We start from the raw sequence: 19575 nt of genomic DNA on the forward strand, positions 1-19575 counted from the left end.
TTATTCACTTCTTGCATAGAGAAAAAAAAATCTTTTTTTGTATGTTTAGCAGACATTCTGATGAGGAGCATTCCTTTACCCGCTCAAAACGTGCGCAAACGTTCAAAATCAGTAAAAAAAAAAAATGAAAAAGTGGCTCCAGGTCCCTAGCCTCTCACAGCACTTACTGCCTTGCCCCTGGCCCCACGGCACCGAGGGGAGGCACAACCTTCCTCACATCTGCTGACACAAATCAACAGGGCTAGAAAAGGAGGGGGAAGGGAAAATAAACACAGGAATTGCTTTTTTTGCAACATCTCTTAGGTGATGTCACAGCAAAAATGCAAGAACTGTCACTTGCTGAATGCGAAATTGATCTGCATAGGACCACAGACAACCAGCCCTGCCAAGTATCACGCATCGGGCGTTAGACTAACGCATTTCAGTGTGGTGATCCGCATCACCGCACTGAAATACGAAGTCACGCATAATAGCGCCTGGTCAGCAGCGCTAAGTAATCATTCACCTTGCTGAGTATTGAAACTAAATCTGGCCTCATCTCGAGTGGCAGCGCGCAGTGCATGCTGTTTCCAGAAGCCTTGGGGGAAAGTATGTATGTATGTATGTATAGGCATTTATATAGCGCACTACTTACCCGGAGGGTCCCAAGCTACAATCAGCAAGCTACAAGCTGCTACAAAGTAACAAATTAACTCAACACGCGCCGCGTGGCAGCATGATTAATGACATCACCTTCATGACGGTGGAGCGCGACTAGTGAGCGAGCAACTACAGTTTGAAGAAGGTTGCTGCCACAGATCCTTATCATGGGGTCAAAATTGCTCTTCTGGTAAGATGAATAATTTTGCCTGCTTAGTGGAGTTAAATGCGCACGTGTGATTTTGTAAAGCAAAGCATTTAGGTAGTGGAAAGTGTAGTGGATAGCTTTAACCAGAAATGTTATGGGGAAGGGCGGCTGATTCACACACTTCTTGCACTTATACTCTGCACACAAGGGTCGGTGCCGGGACAATGGGTTCGATGAGACGGGCGCTGTTCGTCTGTAATTCCACTCTGCAGAGGCGCCGGCTGCCTTCTTAACTAATGTATTAATTATCCGGTCTGAGACTGATTTTATAGGCGAATTTCTTTGTTATGCCAAATAAAGCTCTTTAAGCTAGCGCCAAACCTGCTTAATGTAGTATTCTCCAGGTCCCACGTGGACACACGGCGCCGTGTTGAACTTAAACAGGAGCCGTGTCCGGTGGGCCCAGGCTGTGGCAGGATCTTAAATTTCCTGCCCGCGGCGCTAATCGGGTCCTAAAGCACCCAGGAATTCATTGCTGTCCTGCTGCATGGCGCAGATTTAAAGGAGGAAGCCGGTGTTTAAGACCCGAACACCTGCTCACTTCCTCCTGACTTTGCCACGTGCTGTTGCTGTGCTCTGCCCAGGCAGAGCCTAACTTGTGCACCGAACTCATCACACCAGCATGTGTCTCAGGCACAGGCTGAGGTAGTGCAGCACAGCTCGATCTGACTCTGAAGAAGAGACAGGATAATGATGTCCGTGGTGCCACGCCAGCAGCTCCTTTAAGTGGAACATTCTATTAAGAGAAGTCACATATTTACATAATATTTTGCTGCTGCTGCTGACATTTAAAATGTTTATTTTACGAGAAATGCGAGGGGCTCCAGCACAGCATAGCGCCGTGCAAATGTGCACACTAAAGTTGCCTGCCTGCCCTTTAATTGCAGGGCCCCCATCTAATTTTGTCTAATTAAACTAGCAGTTTTCCCGATTTATTTTTGCAAACGGTTAAATACACATTCTTGACAGTATGAAAGTTTTATTTTCCCAGCACTATCAGACAGAACTGTATTGTATGTGGATAGCTCAGTGGGTTGCTGCTTTTGTCACAGAAATCCATTTTTTACTTGTGGTTCAGCCGCACCCGGAGCTGAGATTGGGGTAAAGGGTGCTGATTATTTAGAAATTAAATAATAGCTTTAAAAGCACTCGCTGCAGAGTTCGACTTTCTTGCTGCACAATCTGATATTTGTCTGTTTCCATGGACTTCATGGTATGATTTTGGTTGCAAGAAAGTGTCACTCAGTTAGTCGCGGGATGTCTTTCATAAATCCACTGAATCTATGAAAATGTCACACATTAGCAATCTAAAACATTAGCAGCAATGCTCAAATAGGTGTAATTTCTGATATGTATATGTTTCCCTTGTCTTTATTGCTTGATTTGCTTGCGAGAAAGCGTCACTCATATTTGTGGAAATGTCACTCATAATTACACTGAAATTATGAAAATGTCACACATAGCAATCTGAAACCTTGGCAGCTATGGACAACGTGCAGCAAAACTGCCTTAATTTAAGGCATTAACACTCACATAAGAACCGTGAAGTATTGTATTGTAATTGCATTTATATAGCGCTTACTACCCCTGACGAGGCGTTGAAGCGCTTTTTCGGCTGGTAGCCTGCTACTCCGGGACCCATAGAGGATTAGTGTTGAATTAGTATAGTGAAACATGCAAGTACAATTTGAGTGGTGTATAGGTTAGTCAGTTATTTGGATTTAGAATGATAGCAGAAGGATAGAGGAGGAAAAAAAAGGTTTGTATTTGTATAGCGCTTGTTACCCCTGATGGGGTGTTGAAACATGCTATTCAAGAAGCCCATAAAGGATTAGTGGTGAATTAATATGGTGAAATATGAAAGTAATTTCAGTGGTGGATATTAGTCAGTTATTTGGAGTGAGAAGGATAGCGGAGGGATAAAAAGGGAAGAAAGGTTTGCATTCATATAGTACTTGTTAGTCCTGATGGATGTTGAAGCGCTTTTCTGGCGAGTAGCATGCCACTCCGGAACTCCCAAAGGATTAGTGTTGAAAATTAGTATAGTAAAATATGAAGTAATTTGAGTAGTGTATATGTTATTCAGTTATTTGGGTAGAGAAGGGTAAGTGGCGGGATAGTAAAGGGAAAGAGGTTTGTATTTATATAGCGCTTGCTACCCATGATGGGGTTTTGAAGCACAAGTAGCACGCTACTCTGGAACCCATCAGGAAAAGTGTTGAATTAGTATGGTAAAACATGAAAGAAAATTTAGTGGTGGATATGTTAGTCAGTTATTTGGATTAAGAAGGGTTGGGGAGGGGTAGAAAAGAGAGAAGAGTTTAGAAAAGTTTGTTTTGGGGGATCAGTATAGTAAAAGAGGTGTAAGATAACGCAAGGAGGGGTAGAGTAGGAGAGAGTCTAGAAAGGGTTATTGTGGGATCATAGTAGTGGTATGGGGTTTTGGGTTAAATGAGAGAGTGGATGTAGAGGATACATTGAGTGAAGTATAGGCTGAGAAATAGGGAAGTGCATTGGAAATGCTAAATTAGAAGAAAGTGATAAATATATAGATCCATAAGTACATTGAAAGTATATAGATGCATAAAGGCAGGTATGTATATTGGGCAGTATTTCTGGCCCTGGTCCTGGTCAATCTCGAACAGGCTCAAACAGGCAACTGCCCTTGTCCTCTCTTTTTTATTTTGTTTATTTTGGGAATTTGTAGAGCGCGACTGATACCTTGCAGGCTTCCTGGCGCTGTAGAATACTCTGTTAGCTAATAACTGGGGAAACAGTCAACGGACAGTTTATTAAGGGAAAAGCCAGGTCTTGATACGTCTCCTAAACGGAAGAAGCTGGGACATCTGACGTATGTCAGTGGGTAGGCTGTTCCACAGCTTGGCCGCTGCAACCCTGAAGGATCTTCCTCCTGTTCTGGCTTTATTAAATCTGGGTACCTTTACCAGACAAGCCGAGGACGAGCGTAGATCTCTGGCAGGAGTGTACCACATAAACAGGGCTTGCAGAGGTTTAGGTCCAAGTCCATGCAGAGCCTTAAAGACAATGCAGAGGGACTTGAAAGCCACTCGTTGTTTTAGAGGTAGCCAGTGTAGCTCCGACAGAGCTGCTGTGGCCGGAGCCCTCCTCGTCCAGCCAAGAGCCAGCTTGGCGGCGGCAGATTGAATTCGCTGTAGACGATCCATCAGCGTGACTGGAGACTCCAGGAGCAGGGCGTTACAATAGTCAGGCGACTGAGTATCGTACACCTGACTATCGACGCCCTGGCTTGTGCCGGGAGGAGAGGCATGATTTTCCGCAGTGAGCGAAGCAGAGCTGTGCAGATCCCCACAGTTTTTGTCACCTGGGTTTCCATACTTAATTTGTTGTCAAGCATGGCTCCCAGGTTGCGAACCGAGGGAACAGGCAGAGGTTTGTCACTAAACTCTGGGGGCCAGAAATCAGTCGGAAACTGACGGGGTATCTTGGTGCCCTTAACAGGCTCAAACAGGCAACTGCCCTGTCCTCTCTGCCCTTAACAGACTCAATCAGGCAACGGCCATGTTCCTCTCTGCCCTTAGCCTTGACGACCAGGCTGAGACGCCCTAACCGTGGCCTTTTATAGCCCTAGTAATCAGGTGACCCCATCAGCCAATGGGAACCCTAACCCTAATACTATCTAATCACAACACTAGCCCTAAAAATCAAGAACCAATAGGAGACCAGGACCTTACAGCCAATCTTAGCCCTAGTCCAAGCACCCAATCAGTTCAAAAACCCTAAACTCTACGTCCAATAGAGGCCCTAGCCCTACCAGTAGTCCCAACCCAAGTCCAAGCAACCAATGGCACAGGAAGCCCTAGTCCCTACTGCCAATAGAAAGCCTAACCCTACTCTTAGTCCCACAACTAGTCCAGCAACCAATCACGCCAGAAGCCCTAATCGCTACTTCCAATTAAAGGTCTAACCCTAGCCCTAGTCCCACCCTAGTGCGAACAACAAATAACACAGGAAAACCTAGTCCCTACTTCCAATAGAAATCCTAACCCTATACCTAGTCCTAACCCTACATTGATTGAATCACAGACCCAGAAACCAATCAGAACACTCAAATACCCAACTAATGAGGATACTAACCCTAATCCAATAGAAACATCAGATACAACCACCAATCAGTGTACACATGTACCAAACAATATCAGACTATATAAAGTCCCAGCGACCTCAGACAAGGTTTGCTGGCCAGAGAGTTGGAAGCTGCTTTTCCTGTTCAGAATCTCCAAGGAGACAGACAGGCTCAATCCAAACTTCGGACTTCTACAGGTAAAGGCCTCACTAACTACAGAGTTTGGACTGCAAATCCCACAATTCAACCCGTTAAATGGAAGCAATCATGGGCAGGGAAAAACATAAATTTAAAAGACAAAACAGGTGTTGGAATATACAATCACAGGCAGGTTAAAACTACAATTTTTAAAATGTAACAACCACAGGTAAAGAAAGACAGAAATCACAGAAAGGGAAAATCGTTTTTATTTTTAAACTTTTGTTTTGGGGAAGAGACATCACTAGTCTGCCTCCTTACCACTTCCTGGACTCTGCTCACTGCAATCTGGGGCAGAGGGAGGCTGCAACTCACAAGATGGAGGAGAATGGTTTGGGGTGCACCCAGCAAGGCCTTAAGGGGCCTGGGCTAGTGTGAGGGGACGGCTCAGAGTTGCCTGGTAGTTGAATAGCCGTTCCCCAGTCCTGGGTCTGGTGGCCTACGGGGGAGGGTTCGTGGGCTGGGGAGCTGCTTTTCCTGATCAGAATCTCGTAGGAGACAGACAGGCTCAATCCACACTTTGGACCCCTACAGGTAAAGGCCTCACCAACTTGAAATCTAACAATACTGTTTGAATAAAACTTTACTCCCTCTACTGGCCAAAAAATGAAGTGCACAGTCCCTAGTAAACACAGTTTAAACAGCTCACAGAAGCACCCTCTGATGTAGAATATTCCTGTTGCTGGGGAGGGGGGAGCAGGGGGGCTGGTTTCACTGGCTTGTGAACACAAAATGGTGGCTGGGGGTGCACTGTTTTATTATACAGTTCTTAGCACATAGCAAAGGAGAAATTTGAAGGGAACACTGAAAGCCATCAGCAATGAGAGGGAAAAACTACAGAGTTTGGACTGCAAATCCCACAATTCAACATGTTAAATGGAAGCAATCATGGGCAGGAAGAAACACAAGTTTAAAACACAAAAACGGTGATAAAATATCCAATCACAGGCAGGTTAAAACTACGATTTTTAAACTGTAACAACCACAGGCAAAGACAGAAATCACAGAAAGGGAAAATCATTTTTTTTAAACTTTTGTTTTGGGGAAGAGACAGCACTAGTCTGCCTCCCTACCACTCCCTGGACTCTGCTCACTGCAATCTGGGGCACAAGGAGGCTGCAACTCACAAGATGGAGGAGAATGATTTGGGGTGCACCCAGAAAGGCATTAAGGGGCCTGGGCTAGTGTGAGGGAATGACTCAGAGTTGCCTGGTAGTTGAATAGCCAATCCCCATTCCTGGGTCTGCTGGCCTGGGCAGGAGGGCTGGGGAGCTGCTTTTCCTGTTCAGAATCTAGGAGACAGGCAGGCTCAATCCACACTTTGGACTTCTGCAGGTAAAGGTCATGGGAATGGATGTGCATGTGTGGAAGCAAACAACTCTAGAGTAATATTGGTGTAGGTTAAAGCAGTGCCGGACTGGGAACCCAAAGCAGACATGGCAATTTTCTCAGATCAGCCCCTGGGGGAAGTACTGCCTGGCCCCAGGAGGCTGGAAACGTTTGCTTGCTTATTTTGTTACTGAGGGCAGATATTGCAGCACTGCTGGGAAACCGGCCCCCAGTAACAAAAAACTGCCCCCACCGCTGCAAAACCAATCCCCGCCCTTCCAGCCTCCCGGAGAATCAACCGATGCCAGTACCGCCAGTCCGGCCCTGGATTAAAAGGTCATGTGACAATTGCACTGTCAAGGCAGACCGTAACATCCATGTAAGGTAATGAGACTGCCATCTTCCCATCTATGCTGTTGGCAGAGAAAAACACCATAAATTAGTTCTCTTAAACAATTTACTAGCATTACAATGATATTGGAAATGGCCCTTTTGCAGGATTACCTCAAACCTTTTGCCTTCCTCCTATTGTTCTGACCCTCTTTTTGTTGACTTTAGGATTTTGTGTATTTTACAACTACTGACCAGTGCTGAAGTGCATGTGCTCTGTCCTCTAAAGATGGCACAATTGATTTACACCTGTTTGGTACATTTAATGTATCTTTAAGTCCCTTGTAAAGTGGTATACCATATACCCAGGGCATGTAAATTAAATCCTACGTTAGGCCTGTAGCACTGTTTGTGCCACGCACACAAGTAGTCTTTCAAACCTGTCTCAGGCCTGCCACTACAGGGCCTGATGTGTGCAGTTTAGTGACACTTTGATTTGGCATTTAAACCACTTGCATTACATATAAATACTACTCCTAAGGTAAGTCCTAGGTAGTCCTATGGGCAGGGTGCTGTGTAAATACAAGGTAGGGCATGTACTGTTAAGTTTTGCATGTCCTGGTAGTGACATATAGCCTACTTCATTTTTCACTACTGTGAGGCCTACTCCTCTCATAGGTTAGCATTGGGAATTCCCTTATACACTTAAGTGCTAAAACAGCCCAGTCCGAACTACCAAGTCCGGTCCTCCCTGGACCGGAAACAAGCATCCTGGGACAGGTTTAAGGGTATCACTCCTCATCAGCCAGGCTAACTGCAATCTAATGACATAGTAACCACAGGACCTACTTAGGACAACTATAACACAAAACGATGATGGACAAAATGCTGAACATTTCCAAACATTCACCCAGATCAGAGATCTAGGTCAAAATCCCTCATATTTGTGCTCACCAGGCCTTTCCAGTTTGGACCCAGCCATATGCAAATCAGTCTTGACCCTGCTCCCTGTTTAGAAAGTGGACATTTCTCTGTGCTTATGAATCTGTGTGCTTTGGAGCCTGTCTTCATTACATGTCTGGGCTGGGTGGCAGCTACACTTTGAACATTCCCTATAGACAGCCACAACACAGGAAGGGCTGGGTGTGACAGGGAATTAATTTGCATTCTGATAGTCCTCCTGAGCAGGCATGGTAAGAGGGGAGCTCACACTTATACATGAATAAGTTGTGTCCTGGCTCATACAAAGGGCTGCCTTACCACCCTACTGGTAGTCTGGATCCAGGACTGGGCTGAAAGAGATCCTTGTGCACTTCAGAGAGTTCCTTTGAAACCAACACCTAGATCAAAGGGACTTTTGGGTATAAGCACCAGGGTTCTGACCCCACCTTATCAGTACACTACTGGACCTGAGGAAGAACTCTGGTGGAGTGAAGACTGCTGTGCTGTAAGGATTGCTACTTTGCCTGGATGCTGGATGACTGTTTCAAGGAACTGCTTCTCTGCTTTACTGAGCTGGCTGCCATGCTTCCTGCTGATCTTGCCCTGCTGAGGACAATAACTCAATCCATCAATTTGAGTGAAGCAAAGGGTTTGCTGGCTTGCCTCCTGTATTACTAGTCTCAGGGACACAAAAAACGTCCTCCATCTTCTTCGGGTGCTGCTGGACTTTGCCATCTGTGAGTCCTGCCCTTGCCTGAGGTGCTTCTCCAGTCTTAGGGCCTCAGAAGTGGTTTTTCCTGCACTGCAGCTCTTTAAATCAAGATTTTCATCTCTTCGCAAGATGGAACAGGCGTTTCACTCCGGAACCGTGTCATTGCCATGAAGGATCATCTGGAACGGGCGCAAGATCATCGCTTCGCACTGCAGCACAGCCTGTCTGTCCACGACGCCCAGCAGCTCTTCAGGCTCCGCAGACCTCCATCAATGACACTCACTATGCCCTCTGCAGACTTCTTCCCTGAGAACGGGACTCTTTGCACCATTCTTGAGAAGGTAAATTTTCAGCTGGACTTACCTGGAACTGTATCCAACCTGCTCTCCATCACTGTCAGCTTGAATTTTCGGATTTGACCCAGTCTAGTGTGACCAGATACCCCAAATGGGGTTGATTTCTAAGGACTGTTTTTACATTTATTCTTTAAAAATTCATATTTCAACTTCTGCTTCTTGGAGTTTTGTTGTTTTTGTATTGTTTTTCTTAGATAGATAAAATATTCTCTATTTTCAAAACCTGAGTGGAGTCTTTTTGTGGGATTTTCATTGTGTCACTGTGTGTGTTGCACAAATACTTTGCACATTGCCTCTAAAGTTCAGCCTGCCTGCTCTTTGCCAAGCTACCAGAGGGTGAACACAGGTTAATTTAATGTGTGTATCTGACTTACCCTGACTAGAGTGGTGGTCCCTACTTGGACAGGGTGCAAACGTCTGCCAACTAGAGACCCCATTTCTAGCAAATGCCATGTGCGTACCTCTGAAAGTTTAATCTCAGGCAGCTGGATAAATAAAATTATTACAGCTGTGTGAGTTCAAGCACTTTTTTGGCAAAGCACACAACTTCTGCCCAATCAAAACATGTACTCCTATTTCCCAGTATGTAAGTGGAGCCAAAGCCCATCTCCTGGTGCTTCGCTCATAATTGTCTGCTGACAGCCTGGATTTCTCCCTCTCCCTCCCAAGCAATTGATACACCACCCTGGAGAAGGAAAAGGAGAAGGCAGTCTCTCTGTTTCTACCTGGCATAACATCCCTTAGGCTCTGAGAAGGCATCAAATCTGGTCATAGCCGAACAGAGCTTTGAAGCAAGAGACAACTCTGCATGATGAATCGGCTCATGCAGGGGCACAAAATACAATCTGCTTGGAGAGCCAACAGACAGGCAGCAGCATATTAAAAAAACACAGAAGCACATCAAATACTAAAAGTAAGCAAATGCCACAAGATGACAGTTGCTTTTATTGCAGCAGTTTTGTTAAGAGTAAAGGGCTTTGTGCCCCTTCTCAGATTTCACAGATCAATTGTGTTTGCGTAATTGCGAAACGCTTGGAGGGCTAGAAGGTCTGTTTAATGGTCCCATCACACAGAGTTGCCAACTAACCTATCATGTAACCTCTTTTAGGTCTTGCTTACCAGCAGAATGTCTCTGTTTGCACACAGAAGTGGTATTTCTAAGCTATTAATGACAAGTCCATCTTTACCACAGAGAGGGTTTGTCATTATTGGTCGGCCCCAGGGCAGACCAAACCAGTCATAGCACTCTCCGTTTTCTTCATGTAGGCTACGATGCAGCCTGCATTAAGAAAATGGCCTCCTGTAGACGCTTGTAAGGACGGCGTCCTAGCCATTCACAACGCTGCCATTGCAGCGTTGTGATTGGCTTAGGGGAAGAGCGGGAGGCTGCCTGCTTCTGCTTCCTGTGAGCAGAGAGAAAGGAGACGCGACGCGGGAGTCTGGGACTAGAGGAGAAGGTAAGGTTTTTTTTTTAGTTTTTTAAAATGAATTAACCCCCCACCCCCTCCCGCGAGCCCCGTCCCGCGATTCATGCCGGCCCCGATTGTGTGAATCCAATGATGTGAAACATAATGAGGCTGCTTTGAGGCAACGCCACAAAGTTTGTTCACATTTCGCTCTCCCAGCGAGACTGAGCACCTTTGGTTTTTAGCTTGGGGGCTGTTTGGGGAATCTGTATTTTTTAAACTTTTTAATTATATTGCTGCTACATTCGCAGTCTTTGTTTTTACCGTGTTTTGCTGCAGTGTGGGGCTTCTTTGGGTTCCGTCTCCCCTGTCCACTGCCCGGTATTGTCCGGTTTGAGTGGAGGGAGCCAGAAGCAACTGCTTCTCCAGACTCACTTCTGGGCAGGGACCATTCTTTTGGTGTTTGGCGCTCTAGTTGTGTCCCTTCAGCCTCTCATAAATGGGGGAAAGGGACCGGGCGCGGAGCAGACACGTGCAGGGGGCGCGCCGCTGGCACCCCAAAGGCATGCCCATTTGCACCCTTCCACTCCTGGACGGTGCCAGGGACCAGGAACCCTGCTTCTCCTATTACTCATATGAGGAGCGAACTCCTTGCCCTAAGACATACTGTTATGACCAGGCACTGTTCTCCTCAGGATTGGAGTGTTAGCTAGGAGGAATATAAGTGCCACAGGTGCTGTTTTGTCAACAAACTGGAGATAGGGTCATGGTATGTTCCCCCCAGCCCCTCCATTAAAAATTTGTTGGAAACGCCAACAGTCACAAAAGCATAACACTGCCTGCCTCTTAACACAAGGTCTCTTATCAAGCACAAGCTCGAATTTGCTGATTGAATGGCCCAGCATAACCCTGATAATATTTTTCTCACGGAGACATGGGCCAATAATGCATCGGACCCAGACTTCAAGGTGGCAATCCCATGTGGGGTTAACATTGAAAGACTAGACAGACCAGACCACAGAGGAGGGTGGCTAGCGATTATTTATCGCAGTTAGTTTGAGGCCAGCTGCACACCGGTATTACACCTAGAGTGTGAGGCTCTTAGGTTCAGCCTCAGTTTGACGAAATCCTACACCTTCCAAGGACAAATAGTGTACCGTCCCCCCAGTCCCAGGAAAGGTTTCATTGATAAAATACAAACTTTCATGGGATCCAGTATCACCTATGCAAATTTCATGCTGGTAGGGGACTTTAATTTTCATCTAGAGTCCACAACTGATGTAGATACAGGACATCTGGTGGACATTCTTAATAGCTTTGATCTGTCCCAACGTATTGAGGCGCCGACTCATACAGCCAATCATAAACTGGACAGCATCTTCACTAACAATGCAGATTTGGGCACAGTTAAGACCCTTACACTTCCATAGACGGATCATTCAGCTATTTTCTTTTCTATTTTGACCCAATTTAACAGAGCTGAATTGGGTAACACAGCTAAAGTTGTTAAGTTCCGGCCATGGAAAACTGCCAAGATAGAGGCTTTACTGGAGGCTCTCTCCAATTCTATACCAGACTTTGTCAATGATAATGACAGGGCTGCTACCAGCCCTACTCAATGTTTGGAGACAGCATGCAGTAAAACAGTACCAGTGAGAACACTAAAAAGCCATAGGAAATATCCCTCTGCTCCCTGGTTTTCCCCAACGTTGAAAGAAGTACAACTGAGGTGCATATGGGAAGGGCGTCTCTGGAGAGTAGATTACTCCTCCGAGAAAAAAGCTAGGTACATTTTTCTAGGGAAAATAAGAATATCTGGGAATTCCTCCAGGGAACTGTTTAAACCAGTTAAAGATCTGTCAAACTGGAGCAATAACAACGCCTCTGAGATGTACGAAGTCTTCTGCAGTAAGCTGGCAGATTTTTTTCAAGCCAAAGTCAATTCCATCTTTCAGGCATTCTCTCGGCAGCCTCCCAGTGCTGGCATCATGAGCAACTCGAAAGAGGCTCCGGTCTCAAACTCAGTTAGGAAGTCTCCCCCACTTTTGAGAAGTTTTCTCTCCTTACGTAGGACAAAACCATTAGCCTTATGAACTCTATTAAGTCCGGGGCTCCCTCCAATCCATGCCCCACAGGGATCATCAAAAGCTGGCTATTCAAGTGGCAGGACCACTTAATGATCTTCTGAACCAAGTACTGAGTTCTGGGCTATATCCTGGCATCTGGAAGAAGGCCTCTATTCTTTCACCTGTGAAAAAAGCGTCTCTGGACCCTAAGTCAGTGAACAGTTACAGACTTATCTCTCGACTCCCATTCCCGGCTAAGGTCTTAGAGAAGGCCATGACCACAGAGTTGTGACCTTTCAGGATGCCCATCGAATGCTGGATCCGGCTCAGCATGGGTTTAGAGCCAATCATTGCACCGAGTCCGCACTGGTGTTGGCATTGGAGGAAATCAGAGAGAAGGTGGAAAAGGGCAGCAGAGTGGCACTAATTCTACTCGATCACTCTACCGTCTTTGATACGGTCCACCATGTGCTCCTTAGGAAACGCCTGCATTTTCTGGGCTTTAGGAGCACAGCACTATCGCTGCTGAGCTCTTTTCTTGAAAACAGGCAACAGTGGGTTGAGATGGGAGGGGTAAAAATCTGTCCCTTCTCCCTCCTATTTAGGATGCCACAGGGCTCCGCGCTCAGTCCTATGCTTTTGAATGTATATGTCACCCCTTTGGTACAGCTTATTGTGAGTTTTGGCTTGTCCGTGCTCTCTTACGCTGATGACACACAGATTGTGGTGTCAATATCATCTCTGGTTGAAACTCATGCCAACAATTTCCACAGCTGCATGACCGCAGTGGCAGGTTGGATGGAGGAGAACTGTCTGAAGCTAAACTCCGGGCAAACGGAGGTACTGGTTTTTGGGAATGAAACCTCCTTCTGGAACACATCTTGGTGGCCCCAGGGGGAAATGAAACCTCCTTCTGGAACGCATCTTGGGGCCCCCAGGAAATTGGGGGATCTACCAAACCCAGTTCTGAAGGCTAAAAATCTGGGAGTCATCTTCGACACCAAGCTATGCTTCAGTGCTCAGATTAATGCAGTGACCTCCGGGGGCTATTTTCTGTTACGGATTCTAAAAAAATACTCCTGTTTATTCCAAAAGAACTTCAGAAGACCGTAATGTTGGCCCTCGTTGGTTCGAAGCTAGACTACTGCAATGCACTTTATCTAGGTATCCCAAAATACTTGCTAAAAAAATTGCAGTCTCTCCAAAATGCGGTGGCCAGAACATCCCCAAGTTTAAACCGGTGTCACATTTACTGCATGGCCTTCATTGGCTACCAATGGAGAGGCAAATTTCTTCCAAAACATTGTGCCTAATGCACAAGGCGCTTCTTGGAACCGGCCCTTCTATTTTCAAGAGCTACTCACATGATATACACCCAGCAGAACGCCTAGATCCAGCACAGAGCCCAAGGTTCAGATTCCTAGAATTAAGCGAGTAAAATGGGGCGGGAGGACATTGACATTCCAGGGGGGAAAGTTATGGAATTCCCATCCTCTGGCCCTCCACTCCCAACACAACTTGCAGCTGTTTAGAAAGCAGCTAAAGACCTGACTGTTTCCACCGACTGAGCGCTAGTGTCTGTTGACTTATTTCCTTGGTCTCTGCCCCTTTCTGTATTTAATCCGCTCAGCTCCAAGACACCTTCAGGTATTGTGCGCTTTACAAAATTAATTAATTCATTTATTCATGCTTATATTACAGCTTGAGTAATTTCAACCATTCTCCCATGTTAACCTATGGGAAGAGGATAGGTATTGAAAACAGACATGGATATTCTTAACTACTTAGGCTGGGAACACACATGAGTACCTGCCCTGCCTTTCACCTACCACTTGTTTCACCCCACCAGGGCTCACCCTAGTGGTGCTCTAATGTTAGTGAAAGGCACCCACAGCGTTGGCCAACAATTCAGAAAGGTCATGGTGAGCATAAGTGCTTGTGTGCGCACCCAGGCCTGCCATGGCAAGCTTGAGACATGTTTAAAAACATCAGGTAAGCACCAGTTCCTAACATGTGTCAGAAAGGCGTGCCCACTTTCACACTGCATTACAGTGCGAAAGTGGCCAGAGTCCTAAGGCCACAAAAAGAGGATCAGCAAAACCCCTGTATTGCCCCATGGGAAACTCAGATCTACTGGGGGTTCTTCACTACCTGGGTTGGGAACACTCATTTGTATCTGCCCTGCCTTTCACCTACCACTTGTTCTGCCCCTCATGGTGCTCTAATGGTAGTGGAAGGCCCACTCAGGTTGTCAGATGATTTAGAAATACCAACCTGAGCATAAGCACAACTGCACACCCACAGGCCTGCAAGGACAGGCTTGATAGATGTTTGAAAGGCTATTCTGGTGGGTGACACAATAAGTGCTGCGGCCCACTATTTGCCAGTACGATACCTGCCCTGGGTATGTGGTTTACCTTTTTTACAGGGCACTCACAGGTATAGCACCTAGACCAATTAATTAAGCACCCCTTCCAAGAAAATGTAGGAAAGGCACTCATGCTTTCCAACTGCATTACAGTGGGAAAGTGCCCAGAGTCCCAAGGCCACGAAAAGAGAGTTAGCAAAAATCAGGAGAAAAAAGCAGAATGTTTTAGGGAAATTCCCAAAGAAGGGCCATGTCCAAAATGTTTCAACAATGAAAGATGCTACTATGATGTGGGCGCTGTATATACAGATATGTTTTTTTGGTAATGCATAGCTCAGTAAATAGAAACCAAGATTCAGATGATATTTGTCAGTAATTGCTCTGTGAGTCTACATACTAACAACCTGCAATGTAATGCTGTTATCTTCATTGATGTTTATGTTAAACTTAATAATGAATTTTATAAGAAAAGTAAATGGCAGCCCTAGTGAGTGCATTGGTAGGTAGGTAAAATTCAGGCCATATTCAGAGTTTAGGTGAGGTGAGGTGGTGTGATCCCTAACAACTTATAACTGTCCCAGTTGAAGAAGACTTTCCAACAATGTGGTACATCTCTCACTTTGACGTGATGTGTTTAAAACATTTGTATTTGGAAAAGGAACATTCTAAATGAAGCAGATAGGGATGTAAGAAGAGTGTGTATCTGTTTTTTAATTTTGGAAGGTGGATGCAGTGGTATGTGGCATATTAATATTGAAAATAGAAACATGATAATGGTGTCATATACAATAGACACAAATGCAAAAAATAAAAAAAAATGATAGTTAAAGGTGCTGTTCATATGAATCTTCCGGAGATAGCCCACCAATTAGGTGTGCAGAAAATGTTCAGCGGCTAAAACCCACCAAAAATGTTTGGAATCTATACATGGTAACCTACAGCCTCAGCCAAAACACACCTTGGGACTTTTGTGTGTCATTGTAGTCCTATCATGATACTCATACTCGGCTCACAAATCCTATATGCCTGCTACCAATATCAGAAAATATTAGTGAGCCAAGGGCGCCCACTGTTAATGTTATTATGCCTTCATCCCAAGTTGTCTCACCACAAGAGTACTCTGTAGTCATGAGTGTTATCTGTTCTCCAGTGTCCTAGTCGGTGTGAAACAAGTGAATTAATTTTACCAGCCGGCTTTTAGAATGACAAATTATTATGAAAAGCATTATCTCAGGACCTTATCAACATACCAAGCCTCATCCCTTCCAGAACCAATGAGTGCTATCACTAGAAATGTCAAGCCCACATAGCAGAGAAACCTATATTGCATCAATGTTGGACCTCGTCTGTATTTAAAGTGGTAACAGATCAAGTTCCCAAAGCAACATAAATAATGACACACAAGACTCAACAGAAACACCAGAGGGAGGTCCGCAGGTGTCTTAAAACTGCCCTCACACACCTTGCGGTGTCATGCTTCATCATTGGGCCGCATCAGACACCTAGGCGCAGACCAACACTCTAGGTGGAGCGTAAGATTTTTTTGACGAAGACAGGTGGTAAGGGTAGTAAAATAAAAAAAGGTGGGGGTGATAATACACACAAGACACTTGCAACATTAAATGGAAAGGAAAACATACAAAACATATATGGCGGGATTAATTCTTTCCCACCCTGACAGGACCAAACTTAGCAGTAAAGTGAAATAAAACAGGCTAGAGATTTCCCAGTTTCTACTTTATTCTATAGGGAAAACTCTGGCTGGATTAAAATGAGATAATGGGGGTATATGTAGGGAAGTTATGATCCCTCAATCCCCTCTGCTTCTACCAACATGTTTCTGCCTATTTTGGGTGCCTCAGACTGGATGGCTTTAGGCTTTCATCAGGGTGTTGGTCCCTGTTCTCCAATCCTCCACCAAGTCGGGTGAATATTACCTTAATTACATTTTTTCGAAATGGACAAATCTGTTCCACCTTGTATGTCCCCCTCGCCAGAATTCTGTGGGGAAACAGATACACGAGTTTAGGAGAACTGCTCTTAACCCGGGACTGTGTGGGGCAGGTTCTCTCGCCGTCACATAGTCACAAGAGAACGACTTGTCTTGTGCTCCCACTTTCGCAGTCCACCGCCGTTGCAAGTGTCTTGTGTGTATTATCACCCCCACCTTTTTTTATTTTACTACCCTTACCACCTGTCTTCGTCAAAAGAAATCTTACGCTCCACCTAGAGTGTTGGTCTGCGCCTAGGTGTCTGATGCGGCCCAATGATGAAGCATGACACCGCAAGGTGTGTGAGGGCAGTTTTAAGACACCTGCGGACCTCCCTCTGTTGAGTCTCGTGTGTCATTATTTATGTTGCTTTGGGAACTTGATCTGTTACCACTTTAAATACAGACGAGGTCCAACATTGATGCAATATAGGTTTCTCTGCTATGTGGGCTTGATATGTGAATAAGGGAACTAGAGAAACTATTATCCCTTGTCTCTCTTTTGTGGGTACTATCACTAGAAATGTGCCACTACTTCTAAAAGAGTCTAGTTGTAAGTGAGATATTGTAAATCTCAGATGCCCCACCACAAATGAATTCACTTGAGCTGGGCTCCCTAAAAAATGCTTTAAGAACATAGCCGCACCCTTAAAGAGCAAGAGTTCTATTAAAACAATGGCATTCCATGTACTATTTTACAACAATATTTTTACAAATCTGTAAAGAAACTTTTTGCATAGAAGATTTGCAGCAGTATATTGCCTTCATGTGCATGGAATAGGCTATCTGGGGGTAGGTTGGTTTAATAAAATCAGGCAAGGGGTAGTGGTTTGGTTAAGACTGAGTGTCAAACCTAGTTTTCGAAAGGAAATGTACGTATAGAGACAAACATATCTATTCAGTTTATTTTAACTGTAGGGATTAAGTCTAGAATAATGAGGTTGGTAAAAAACTAAAATCAGCACTGTTGAACATTGATCTTAAACTCATGACAGACATTCTATGTAAATGATTTGACAGAAATAATCCCCAAACATACTCTCTACCAGACAGGTTTAGGTTTTGTAGATCTTAACCATGCGAGTAGACATTCTGATAGTCCTATGACACATATTTGTCTTGATGGGATTGTAGCACTTAATAGAGTGCGTTTTTTAAGCAATCTCTTAGTCTTAGATTTTCCCCCAAAAATTAAAAACCATTGGTTCCTTGCTGGAGATTGATTATAGAAGTCAAATGGTGCAAAAATGCTAAGAAAGGGTAAAGGTTTGGTACGTTGCCGTACAAAAGAAGTTATTATTTGTATTAATAGTAGTAGTAAAAGTTGAAGTAGTAGTAGTATTTTTGCTAAACATTTTCAAACTTCTCCTACTGACCTATCTGTTGTTTGAAAACAAGCATTAGCTAAGTCTGACACCACAATTCTTAAACTTAGCGAGTGAGACTAGCACATTTGAAGATTATGTTGACCTCTCAAAACTGGATAATATTACACATGGCAAGAATGGCTAATAACTATATTAAAAATGTAATGATATTCATAGTTCTGATGGGTGGAACTCCTGGGAGCTGCAGAGGTACCAGGGAGCAGACCCACAGCAGTAGAAGCTCTCCTATTGACCAATTTATATGGGAAGACTCTTTGGGATCCCGAACGGTCTTATCCACTACTTTTTAAGCCATTACTCTTGTGAAGATGTGGTTTCATTTATCTTACATTTATTTTATTTTTTCATAATTTGAAGCATCTTCTCATGTTGTCATTGATATGAAAGATTGCAAGTCATGATATTTACACAGTAACATATTAATGTTACAGATTAATGCAGTTGTGGAACTAAAAGACTCAGAATTAAAATTATTTTGCCAGTGCTTTTAGTACTGAATCAGTACCACTTGGCAAATATTTATTTATCAAGGGAGTTTCATAGAGAGCCGGAATGTCACCCTTTTTACCACTTCAGAGCACTAGAGTATATAATATTAAATCAACAGTAAATTAGTGTTACTAGTACAGTGCGGTAAACATCAGTGCTATATATGAGAATCTATATTGAAAACATAATGTACAAATTTATATCCTTTAAAGTAGTTATTTGAATTGACAACTGTGCAGGAAAATAAGATTTTTTAATGAAACCAGCTGTTCAAATATGTTTCTTATATTTTACAGAGTTGTTTGAATTAGCCTTTTTGAAGTTCGAAATATTTTTTCTCTGCCAATATAATAATCATAACTATTAAACAAACCAAAACCGTGTCAATTATCAGTAGAAAAGGAAGAGATCGACTTGAAGACATACATTTCTAAAGGTTTATATTAGAATGTAGCTCAGTAAATGAATTAGTGCAAAATTAGTTCCCATGTCAGAGACGGTTAGAAAATGGGAAATCCTAGTAAGGGTGAGTCACAAACACCCCCCAAATTAACCTCTGGTCACCCCCTGGTAGCCTGGCACAGAGCAGTCAGGCTTAACTTAAGAGGCAATGTGTAAATTATTTCTGCAACACTTCAACAGTACACAGTGAAAACACCACAAACAGACTCCACACTAAGTTAGAACAATAGAGTATATATTTATGGGTAAAACAAGACCAAAACTAGCTGAGATGTGTGAAGCATGATGTAATGTGTCATGCCGAAGTACAGGACTCATAGGTGATGCGTCATCGTTGAGCCAAACAAATCAGGGTTGTGTCGTCGATGAACTTCAGACTGTAGGGGGTATGTCGATAACAGGAGGCGAAGAGTAGCGCAGAAGGCAATGCAATGTCCTCAGCCCTTGCAGTAGTGGCAATGCGTCAGCATCGAGGGAGATGCGTCTGTTTCGAATGGTGCAAACGTCATCGATGCATGGATTTTTGTAGTTGTAACTCTTTATACCCACTTCCAAGGGCCCAGAACTGGATTGGCATGACTTGGCAG

The sequence above is a fragment of the Lissotriton vulgaris genome, chromosome 10, assembly GCF_964263255.1.
Source record: "Lissotriton vulgaris chromosome 10, aLisVul1.2, whole genome shotgun sequence".
Classification (NCBI taxonomy): domain Eukaryota; kingdom Metazoa; phylum Chordata; class Amphibia; order Caudata; family Salamandridae; genus Lissotriton; species Lissotriton vulgaris.